The sequence below is a fragment of the Myxine glutinosa genome, chromosome 13 (assembly GCF_964187855.1).
Source record: "Myxine glutinosa chromosome 13, kmMyxGlut1.1, whole genome shotgun sequence".
Taxonomy (NCBI): domain Eukaryota; kingdom Metazoa; phylum Chordata; class Myxini; order Myxiniformes; family Myxinidae; genus Myxine; species Myxine glutinosa.
Window position 1 is genome coordinate 100,244,257 of NC_136273.1, and position 12,795 is coordinate 100,257,051.

Sequence of the window (12,795 nt, forward strand, 5' to 3'; positions counted from 1 at the left end):
GATTATTATTATTATTGATTCCATGAAATTTGTCGGGGACCTACAGGTCATATACCGCTCATTATAGGAACTTTAAACTTTGACCACCTATACTCCGATATGCATGTCATATGGATGACGTCATATGTGACGTGCTCTCCCGGCCATATTGGAGTTCATGCTTTAAAATGGATCTCCTCCTTCATTTTACGATCGATTGAGTCGACCCTGGGCATACATACATACATATAGCCCATCACAAAGCGAAGCACGCTTTTTCTGATTTTTGAATTTCATGCAAATTGGCCTGCCGCGGGCCAATTAAAAATTATGACGTCATTGGTCAGTCTTTTTTTTATTTATTATGATTCAATGAATTTTGTATCGACCAACAGGTTAAACCATTGATCGGAGGAACTTGAAGCTTTGACCACTTATACTTGTACTAATGCCACTTTTATTGATGTATAACCTAAGGATGACATCATAGGTCACTGACGTTGTGGCCATATTGGATTTCATGAAAATCCTTTTGAACACATCTTCATTGTTCGATCAATTAGGTTGAAACTTCGCATAATCGGGTTGCGGTTTTCAATGTGGTCAATCGGGTTGCGAAAACATTGTCAATGACGTCATCGCTCACTTGGCCAATCAGAACGGGGCATATTGGTCCCTGCCATCACTGCTCGCAGTTTAAATATTTGAAAGTGAAATGATTTTGCAAACTTATCCCATTAATGTATCGACATTCCAGACAATGTTTATTAACTCGTCGGTATCGACTCCGCAGGTGAAGTCACGTGACTGTAACTTTTCAATTGAACACACAAGAGTGTTGGAAGGTACTTGTTGTGTCCTCACAAAATTTGTGAACTACAGGGGGATTTTTGTCCAAAAGATTGGTAAAAATTTTCAGAACCGCAATCAGACTCGAATTTTCTCAAGTACACAAGCAGCTTCAGCAGATAACGGTCGGAGCATCCACTTTAATCATCTGGAAGGTTGGCACATTGAGCCCCAGCTGAGTTGTCCAAAAGGCTTCAAAAATGGTACGTGCCGCTTCCTTGTTTGATCGTCAGCATTTTAAAATGATAGAGCACTGGACAAACAACCATATGTTGGTAATAAAAGCGCAGGCTTTGATGGGCCCACTGGTCTCCTGAAGTTCCTTGAAAGGGAACCGATTATTATAACCCAGAGATTGCATTCCGCAGTCACAGAGGCCAAATATATGAAGGACACTTCAGCTGGATATTTTCCTAAAACAAATTGATTTTCAAAATTGGTACAATTTGCTAATTTAAACATTTCATTGAGAATACTTCCAAATGTAATGTGAATGACCTTTTTTTTTGCATTTTATCTTCTTTTTCCCCCAATAAATTCGTTTTTAGTAGGCCTAAGGTGATTCAACCTCCTCCTCTCCTTCGGTTAAGTGAGCATACTCTTTCCCATGTTGCTAAAGCAGTCTCTAGGAGTTTCCGTGTTTGCTAAAGCCGACATTGATGTTGCAAACTGGGGCCTCCTTTTAATTGCAGAGTCCAACCGACTGTCCTGAGGAAATGATGCGCCACAGCCCCGATAGACATCATTCCGCGCACCAAGAGGGTGACGGCCACGCCCGAGGGGTAGGCGTGGCCTCGGCATATACACGGGGCACGCAGCCCCGAGCACGTTAGTGCTACTGTTTGAGCTATTGAATAGAGACTCTTTTGGACCCTACTCGTTGTGGCTTACCTTCGTTGGCAAACAAGTTGCGTGCTTAGCACCATGCTACATTGGTGACCCCTTTTGGTTCAGCCGTCGCTGACCACAGAACGCGCCATGGCCAACAACGCGGTAGCGGTGAAGCTCCCTGAGTTTTGGGAAGCTCAGGCCGAAGTATGGTTCGTGCAGGCCGAAGCACAATTCCAGCTTCGAGGAATAACGGTGGACGAGACGCGTTACTATCACGTGATCGCCTCCCTCAGGCCCGGCACGGCCGCCCGAGTCGTGTCCATCCTGCGGCACCCACCGGCGGAGCACAAGTACAGGGTGCTCAAACGGCTCCTCATTGCCACGTCGGCCTCACGGAGTTCGAACGGGCAGACCGCCTCCTGGACCTTCCCGAACTCGGCGACACACGACCATCGGTACGGATGGACTACATGCTGTCGTTGTTGGGTGACAAAGCCCCGGATTTTTTATTCCGGGCGCTTTTTCTACGCCAGCTGCCGGCACAGGTACGCCTCACGTTGGCCGGTTCCAACATAGGGGAACCCCGCGCTCTGGCAGTCGAGGCCGACAAGTTTTTCGCGGCTTGTGACACGCGGGCGAGCTTCAGTGCGGCCGTCGCGGATCCCGAGGCTGATGCGCATGCACACCTCGTGGATCCCGAGGCTGATGCGCATGCACACCTCGTGGCCGCCACCACGCCCCACCCACCACCACTGCAGTGGCGAACGCCGCGGCCTCCGCCGCTCCCGCCGCAAGCCTGGTGCCGTTTCCATGCCAGGTTCGGCCACAAGGCTAAGAAGTGTTGCCCGCGGTGCTCGTTTGGCAAGTCAGGAAACGATCAAGGACACCTCTTATTCATCATGGACACCTTGTCCGGGCGCCGCTTCCTCTGCGACACAGGAGCGCAGGTAAGCGTCATCCCAGCCCACGCGTCCGACAAGCGAACCGCGGGCCGGGGCCCCGCGTTGCTTGCAGCCAACGGAACACCCATACGCACATTCGGGAAGCGCTGCCTCTCCCTGCGGTTCGGAAGGCAGCGCTTTCAATGGACGTTCGTAACCGCCAGCGTGCCCATGGCATTGCTCGGTGCGGACTTCCTATGTGCAAATGGGTTGTTGGTGGACGTGAAGCACAGAAGGCTTGTCCAGGCCGAAACCTTTAGCTTGCTCGCTTGTTCACTGAGCAGCTCGTTGATCGGCTCACTGAGCGGCTCACCGAGCAGCTCACCAAGCAGCTTACTAAACGGTTCCGTCCCGGCGAGTTTGGTTTGTACGCTTCCGGCAGCGGATGACTTTACCCGCCTCCTCGCCAGCTTCCCGGCCCTCACGCGGCCCACCTTCTCGGTGGTGGCCGTCAAGCACGGGGTGGAGCATCACATCCCCACCGTCGGGCCACCGGTCTACGCCCGGGCACGCCGCCTCGAGCCGACGAAGCTCGCGGTGGCGAAAGCAGAGTTTGCTACGCTGGAGCGGCTGGGCATCGTGCGGCGCTCCAAGAGCGCTTGGGCATCGCCGCTGCACATCGTGCCGAAGCCCGGCGGGGGATGGCGGCCGTGCGGGGACTACCGCCGCCTCAACGATGCTACCACCCCCGACCGCTACCCGGTCCCTCACATCCAGGACTTTTCCGCCCGGTTGGCGAAAATGTCCCTCTTTTCCAAGGTGGACCTCATCCGCAGCTACCACCAGGTCCCCGTCAGGCCGGAGGACATACAGAAGACGGCCGTCATTACACCATTCGGCCTCTTCGAGTTTCTGCGGATGCCCTTCGGGTTGAAGAATGCGGCTCAGGCGTTCCAGCGGCTGATGGACACCGTCTTGCGTGACTTGGATTTCGTTTACGTCTACCTGGACGACATCCTCGTCGCAAGCGCGTCCCGCGAAGAGCACCTCCGCCACCTCCGCACGCTCTTCGAACGCCTGGGCCAGCATGGCCTGATCGTAAACCCCACCAAGTGCCGGTTTGGCGTCGCCGAAATCGACTTTTTGGGGAACCGCGTCACCAGGCACGGGGCCACCCCCTTACCGGCAAAGGTGGAGGCGGTCAAGGGGTTTCCGCACCCCCGCACGATCAGGGGGCTCCAGGAGTTCCTGGGCATGGTGAACCTTTACCACCGTTTCCTGGACCGTGTCGCCCAGCTCCTGCGCCCCCTGCACGAGGCCCTCCGGGGGAAGCCGGGCAAAGGTGACATTGTTTGGACCGAGCAGATGGACGCGGCGTCTGCGGGCGCGAAGCTCGCCTTGGCTAACACCACCATGCCTGCGCACCCGGCGCTCGATGCACCGATCGCCCTCACCACCGACACGTCGGACTACGCGGTGGGCGCGGTGCACGAGCAATGGGTGCGTGGTGCTTGGCAACCGCTGGCGTTTTTCAGCCGGCAGCTTCGCCCGCACGAACGCCGGTACAGCACCTTCGACCGCGAGTTGCTCGGGCTCCACCTGGCGGTCCGGCACTTCCGCCATCTGCTCGAGGGCCGTTCGTTCACGGCCTTCGTCAACCACAAGCCCCTGGTCTTCGCGATGGCCAAGGTCGCCGAGCCATGGTCGGCCCGTCAGCAGCATCACCTCTCAGCCGTGTCCGAGTACACGACAGACATCCGGCACGTCGCGGGAAAGGACAACCCGGTGGCGGATTGCCTTTCCCGGTCTGTCGCCCACGCGGTCCACCTCGGGATCGACTATGCCCAGATGGCGGTGGACCAGACCGCCGACCCCGACATCCAGGCCTTGCGGACCGCCGTCACGGGCCTCCGCGTCACCGAGGTGCCGTTCGACGGCGTGGGCACGGCCCTCCTGTGTGACGTCTCCCTCGGGCGGCCTCGCCCCATCGTGCCCGCGGGCTGGCAGCGCCGGGTTTTTGACGCCATCCACGGCCTGTCCCACCCGGGCACGAAGGCCTCCCAGAGGCTGGTCGCTGACAAGTTCATCTGGCATGGCCTCAGGAAGGCCGTCCGCGATTGGACCAGGACGTGCCTCACGTGCCAGCGCGCGAAGGTGCACCGCCACACCCAGACCCCGTTGGCCCCGTTCACGGTGCCCGAACGTCGGTTCGACCACGTTCACGTGGACTTGGTGGGACCTCTGCCCCCCTCGTGGGGTTTCACCCACGTCCTCACCATGGTGGACCGCACCACCCAGTGGCCGGAGGTTGTGCCTTTGGCGGCGACGATGGCGGCGGACGTCGCGCAGGCGTTCATCGCCACCTGGGTTGCGCGGTTCGGCGCTCCCTCGGACATCTCGTCCGACCGCGGCCCCCAGTTCACCTCAGAGCTCTGGGGGGCGGTCGCGCGGGGGCTCGGCGTCCAGCTGCACCGCACCACAGCTTACCACCCCCAGGCCAACGGCCTGTGCGAGCGCTTCCACCGCTCCTTGAAGGCCACGCTCCGGGCCACCCTCCGCGACGGCGGCTGGGTCGACAGGCTCCCCTGGGTCCTGCTGGGCCTCCGGATGGCGCCCAAGGACGACCTGCACGCATCCGCGGCGGAGTTGGTCTTCTGACAACCGCTGCGGGTGCCGGGCGAGTTCCTCCCCGACTTCACGGCACTATGGTCCGTGGCGCAGCAGCGCTCCGCACTGCAGGAGACCGCCCGGAGGTTCACGCTGGTGCCGACGGCGCACCACGGGTGCCCGCCAACGCACGTCGCGCCGGAGCTTTGCACGGCGGAGTACGTGTTCGTCCGCCACGACGCCCACCGGACACCGCTGCGGCCCCCGTACGACGGGCCCTTCCACATGCTGGAGACCGGGGTGAAACACTTCACCCTCGACATCGGCGGTACTCCTGACCGCGTTTCCGTGGACCGCCTCAAGCTGGCCCACCTCGACGTGGACCACCCCCCGCCAGTGGCTCGGCCCCCGCGTCGGGGCCGCCTCGCGGCGGGCGGACCTCCTGCACCGCCCAGCCCCGCGGGCACCCCCCCTCCGGTCCTGCACCCATCCCAGGTGCCGCCGGGGGCATCCCAGATGACATCCCGGCATCCCAGACGCCGCCAGCCGCCAGAGGGCGATTCGGTCGGGTCATCCGTTTACCCCGCAAACTGACCCTTCAGGTGCGCGGGAATTCTGGGGGGGCGCTTGTGGCGGACACGATGGCTCACTGGCGCGGTGACATCATTCCGTGCACCAAGAGGGTGTCGGCCACGCCTGAGGGGTAGGCGTGGCCTCGGCATATACACGGGGTGCGCAGCCCCGAGCACGTTAGTGCTACAGTTTGAGCTATTGAATAAAGACTCTTTTGGACCCTACTCGTTGTGGCTTACCTTCGTTGGCAAACAAGTTGCGTGCTTAGCACCACGCTACAGAATCACCTTTAGAGGCCATTTTTCCCCACAGAGCAGGGGTTGGCCTTTTTTGGGCACCGTGGACCTCTTTTTGAAGCAATGTTTTATGGCCGGATGCCCTTCCTGCCGCCAACCCTGTTGGTCACCTCTTGTGACACACACAGGGAATTACCAGTGAACTGGTCCTCAATTTGCCGACCTCGGAAGGATGGACAGGCTGAGTCAACCCCCCTGGCGTTAATTCAGCAATCAACCGGGATTTGAACCCAGGATCCTAGGACCCCAAGCCGGCACTCTAACCACTAAGCCAACACCAGACAGGCAGAAATTCAGAAATTCAAAGGCAATTACATTAAACATTCAGGAATTTATATTCATGCTTTCTAGCTCGGTAAATATCTCCTTGAAAGACCTCAAAGGAAACTCTTAAAAGCTGATAAGGGCACAGATATACGAGGGCTTCCCCCCACCAGGGACATCCAATTATGTCAGTCGTGACATGGGTGTGGGGGTGGAGGGATCAGTCCACCCAGTTCAACATCCATTCAACACACGTTGATGAATCTCCCTGAGTGAAAACAACAGGATGACAGTCTAAATTGGGTCGGAATTTAAACCCAGGATAGACAACTCAGAGGATAGACACCTACTCATCCCTCCAGGTCTTTATAACAGCTGTTCACCACCATCTCTTATCTTCCCCCATCCAAAACCTTGATCATTTGTACCCCCGCTAATTCACACCAGATACACTTTTTCGAAATTCTAACTTCTCTCCTGGAAGTCCTTGCAGTGTTCATATGTTTTATACCTCTCCCACATCCCCCAAGCCCTCTCCCTCCCACAGTTCTCTCGATGTCCCTGCCCTCTTGTGTTTGTGTCCTTCCCCCTCTCTCCCCATCTTGTCAACCGCACCCTTATTTTTTGTGTTTTATGTGTCGGTTTGACTTTTTGTGTGATTAATGTTAGCTCCTTCACGAGCCTCCATCTTGTATACAAAAATAAAAATAAAAACACGACACAGTAACATTCAGAAGTAATACAAGTCAGACGAGACAAAATTCTACAAACACATGAGCATGTCTACTACATATAAAAACGACATACCAAGTCAACAAATCAGATCACGCACATCGTATCGATTTGTTGGGGTGCCAACACAAAATGGCATTCTCTATTTGAAAGTGTCCATTATTTAATGTGCACTCAGGGAAAGGGACAGAGGACAGCCGGCTTAACTTTCCTCTGAAGGGTGATGCACTCAGTGTGATGCAACTTCCTGCCTGCAAAAGGTCCAACCCAGACCAGACAGCTCAAGGTCGAGTACACGATTTCTCCACTATAGTATCAGCCTCCTCTCTTACTATGGTGGAGATATCAACAATAGTTCAAGATTCATCTTCGTGACACAGCATTGGTGCACTTACGACAAGTTGTGAACGTTTCCTGGGATACGATCAAATCCGGAACAGGTCGTTACTTCATCGCAAGGTGTGGACAATTCACCTGAGCAGCACGCCTAACCGGAACAGCTTCGTTTGACCAACGTCAGACTTGGCCTGGCACCTTCACAGATCCACTTCAATGTTGGCTCAACAATTTGACTTTTATACAGAAATAGAAAGTTGGCCTTGGGGACACTGACAACTTGCAGCCAATGTCCGATGTTATTCGGTGTTGGCCCAGCATTGGCTTTCCGCGTTGGCTCAACGAGAATGGTTACACTGTTGGAATAATGTGGATCTGCCATCAGGAATGGGATTCAAATCCACACTAAAGAGGAAAATTCGACAAGGATTTCCCCACTCGAGCAAAAAGCCACTCTTTCCATGTACGTGGAATTTCCATGTACGTATGTGCCCAAACACACTTGTAACCCCAACCCTCTCCAGGTCTTCTACCGAGGTCTTCCTCTCAAACAGGTCTTCTACCGACTCCTCTCCGGCCTTGCCCCCCCAGCTCTCGCTGGGCTCTGTCCCCCAAATATTCCTCCAGGTCGCACAAGATCTGCCTGCAACCCTCTTATGGTTAAGCTGCCAAAATCAAGACTCTCTGCTCACCTTCACTCCTTCATTCCTCTTTTCTCCCACCTCTGGAACAAACTCCCTCACTCTCTTCAATCCCACTCCACCCTCCAGGTCTTTAAAACAGCTGTTCACCACCATCTTTTACCTTCCCCCATCCAAAACCTTGATCTTTTCTACCCCCGCTAATTTCACCCCAAATCCACTTTTTCGAAATACCGACTTCTTTCCCGAAAGTCCTTGTGTTTTCTACCTCTTTAACCCCCTCCCTCCCCCTTCCCATGCCTCCTCCCCCCAAGTCCTCTCCCTCCCACAGATCTGCCGATGTCCCTGTTCTCTACTGTTGTACTTGTGTGCTTCCCTCTCTCTCCCCATCTTGTCTCCCACTCCCTTTATGATATGTTTTTTGTGTCCGTTTGTTTTGATGCGATTCATGTTAGCTCTTACACGAGCCTCGACCTTGTACACACAAAAAAAAGAAACCCCTAACATCAAGTACTGACGACTATTTGACACATAATATGGGAAATGTTAACACCATGAGGAACTACAGAATGAACATTCATACAATATTTGTCATATTATATACCTGTTGGACATATATTACGCAGATTTCAAATTATGATGTGGGGAGATGAGGAGGGATTGATGGGATTGTCAACTCGTCCATGCTGAAAATGTCATACGTCATGTGTTTTCACTTGAATTAAAAATAAATGCTTTGGATGTGTTTAACAGAGGGACTTGGCCTTGTGTTCGAAAAACAACGTTTTCTGCTTAAATGATGAAGGCCCTTCTACATTTTCACCATAATCTTGCCATTGGTTAGCGTGCACTCGTCTAGTGCGAGGATTTGGGTGTGAGAGCGGAGGGGGTAACACAAATTAAATAATATAAAAATAACATCACGATCAAATATACAATGCAAAATGCTGACTGTTATTCATTGCATTTTATTTCAAATGTTAGAGACAGAAATATCTCCATCAAAAAGTTACATTCGAGCTCAAATTATAATGAAAACCGGTGACGCAGAATGAACTAGAACGGCACTTAGTAGAGAGCATACCTCCACCTGGTTGGTCATATCACTCAATGGTGAAGAATCACTTACAAAAATTAAATAATTCTCATATCCGAATCCATATTCAGATCTTCACCAAAATCGAATCTCTTTGTCCTTGTCAGACACCCAACCTGTCCACCAAGTTTCGTCCAAATCATTCTACAACTTTTTGAGAAATCCTGCTATGTATCGGGTTTGGCCCGGTCTCCCAATGGTGAAGAATCACTTAAAAAATTAAATAATTCTCATATCCGAATTCATATTCAGAACTTCACCAAAATCGAATCTGTTTGTCCTTGTCAGACATCTAACCTGTGCACCAAGTTTCGTCCAAATCCGTCCACAACTTTTTGGGATATCCTGCTATGTATCGTTTCTGTCCCTATCTCCCAATGGTGAAGAATCACGTAAAAATTCTAGTAGCCGGATCCGAATCCGGATCTAGACCAAAATCTAATCATTCATTCCTTGTCACATACGCTACATCTCTGTCAAATTTCGTCCGAATCATTCCACAACTTTTTGAGATATTTTGTTCACAAACAAACCAACAGACAGACAAAGTCAAACAGACAGACAAACAGACAAGCAGACAGACAAACAGACAAGCAGACAGACAAGCAGACAGAGAAACAGACAGACAGGCAAACAGACAGACAAACAGACAGACAAACAGACAAGCAGACAGAGAAACAGACAAACAGACAGACAAACAGACAAACAGACAGACCAACAGACAAGCAGACAGACAAACAGACAAGCAGGCAGACAAGCAGACAAGCAGACAGACAAGCAGACAGACAAACAGACAAACACACAGACAAACAAAAACAAACAGACAGACAAACAGACAAACAGACAGCCAAACAGACAAGCAGACAGACAAACAGACAAGCAGACAGACAAACAGACAAGCAGACAGACGAACAGACAACCAGACAGACAAGCAGACAGACAAACAGACAGACAAACAGACAAGCAGACAGGGGTGAAAACATAACCTCCTTTGGTGGTGGAGGTAAAAATGTTGATGAAGTAGAAACAACATTAAGCGTTACTAGCAACCCCTATGGGCGGGGCTTCAATTGGGAGGCCCAAATGAAAAGGTAAAATATCAGAAATTGAAGGCTTTTTTTATTTTAAACGATTTATATAAACATCCGTTAAATCATATCACACGCAAATCATCAATATCTAAACAGTATCTTCCAATAACTCACCAAATGTCCCACAGTGATCGATACACTATGATCGTGGTGATCGTGATGATCGTGAATCGTGATCGATAATCGTGTTCACAATCGCTATGTCGTATGTACTCCCGATACGTGTTTCCTTCAGTTGAAATGGGTTAGAATTCTCTCAAGCAGGAATTCGACCCGTGTCCTTATAAAAGGTCTTTGTCCGAGGTCACCGAGTTCGATCGGTGCAGCTGTGCAGCGATCGGTGCAGCCGTTTGTGCGCACCCGGGAAAACACCATCGTCACAATGAGAACAATGAACGTTATGCGAACGCGAATGTTATGCGGGAGTCCAAACCTGAGAATGCTGGAGACGAAAGCTGAAATTAGGAAAACTAAATAGCCTATTTTACTCCTGGAGATCCCAGGATTACCCACCCAAAATATCGTTGAGATCGGTTCAGCAGTTTTTACGGTACCTTCGAACAGACAGACAGACAGATGGACAGACGGACGGACATTTGGTGAATTATAGTAAGATTCAGACACAAAGCACGAACACTGTTGTGAAACGCAGACACACATGTAAAAGCAGACATAGAGATAAAAACGTTAAAGTGTGTCCATTAAGGAAGGCCTACACCAGCACAAAAAGGAAGAAGCCGCACCAAGTGATAAAAGGATGTCGTCTACTCTCTACTGGGAATAACATGTGCGGACGCCATTGTGTACGAACCTTTTCACATTACCAGTTTCTTTTGAAAGCCTTTTGCAATTCCGAGGTTGTGATTTGAAAATTCCACCGCATGACTAACTAATCTACATTTCAGTTTGTAGAATCAACTTTTTTGCAAAGTGTTTGGACAAAAAGCAAGAAACCGAAAACTTTCAGACCGATGCGCAATAATTAGATAGTCCAGACTAAGTTTGGAAACATGAAAGGGGTTTTCTGCGATGAGGTTTCCTTTTGGGATGTGGATTTACAAAAGAAAAGGTACAACATAAATCCTACAGTTTAGGCAGAAAAATAACGATCGGAAAAGAAAGACGGGGTGAAGGGGAAAGGGTTAAAAATCTATTTTGGTCAAGGGAGGAAAAACGAAGGGGTGGGGTGCAAGAATCACAGCGTTTGTTAGGGATTGGCCCCAGGTACCCAAGGGTAGCCCATGCACACTCGACTTTTCCCCTCGATAACACCACACCTGTCGTAATAGGTTGCTCTGGGAGGAATTTACACATCGCACGAGACATCAATCAGACAGGAAACGTGGCAGCGAGAATGGGCGTTCGATAAATTCTGCCCACTGTGCTCCTCACACTCCGCACCCAACATCCTCCTGGATGTAGCATCGGTTCGGTTATGATGCTCACAGCGGCCACAGTGGATAATTGGGCCCTCACTGTCAATGCTGTGCACCCTCAAAGCCTTGCTCAACCTGACAGAACAGGAAAGGTCGTCATAAGAAAGGCGTTGAATTTCCACAAGTAAAACAAGTCATTAATTGCAGAGCAGATGCATGTTGTTTGTCATGAGGTCCACACAACTTTGGGTAATGGAAGACGACGAGGCATCCAGGGCAAATTATTTAGCTTGTCTGGCCTCCAGAAACCTACTCACAATTTTCGTGATTTTCTTTATTGGTCCAAAATTCAACCCGAAAGGTCTTCCACTTCAAATATGTATCTTGTGACTTTTAGATTGGCCCACTCGTAGCAGCGAGCCCGAAAGGTCTTCCTCGTCACACGGCTTTTGTACGCGCGGAAAACCTCAATGGGGGATCCTTGTAATTAATTCTCAATGTCAGCGAGGAAAATTATTGCCTGACCGGGCTTCAATGGCTGAATTACAGCAGAGCCGAGCAAAATCCAGAGGATTAACAAGCAAACATGCAAATCCCATCGTGGCATTCAACAGCGCTCCCAATCATCGAAACGCATGGCAAAGGGTAGATAGTGAGGAAATGCACCGGTGTACAGCTTCCTGTGACCTTCTCTGGTTTACCATCTCAATATTGTGAGAATAAAAGTTTTCATGAATCTACCACTCCCAATTTCTCCCAACGCGGAAAGCCGCATGGGATATTAATTCACCTGCGGTGTTTTGCTTTTCTTTCTGTTTGCTCGTCATCACTTGCTCACTTTCATGACCGAATACAGGCCGCAAATCCAGCAAGAAAATAATCTCAAGCACTGACGGATATTTAATATCGGGAAACTCGTACAAATCAGAAGCACAATGTTGGTTGATAACCTGAAGCAGGTATCTGGTAACCAGAAGAGCAGTTAATGCTGATTTTGAATGTTTGTGCTTTTTGACGTCATTTGCAGCAGAGCTGTACTGCATTTGCATTTTCGAGATGAATTTTGAACATTTGAGACTTCATTTGCATTTGGAAGCTAAATTTGGAACATTTGGGACTTAATTTGCATTTTGGAGCTGAATTTGGGACATTTGGGACTTCATTTGCATTTTGGAGCTGAATTTGGGACATTTCGGACTTCATTTGTGTTTGGGACCTGAATTTGGAACATTTGGGACTTCAT

At 50.9% G+C, this 12,795-nt stretch overlaps 1 protein-coding gene across 1 annotated transcript in view; it reads right to left on the reverse strand.

Annotated features, from left to right (window-relative positions):
* Positions 1-12,795, reverse strand: part of LOC137439145 (astrotactin-2) — a 1,262,948-nt gene that overhangs the window by 244,332 nt on the left and 1,005,821 nt on the right. The window lies entirely within an intron of this gene.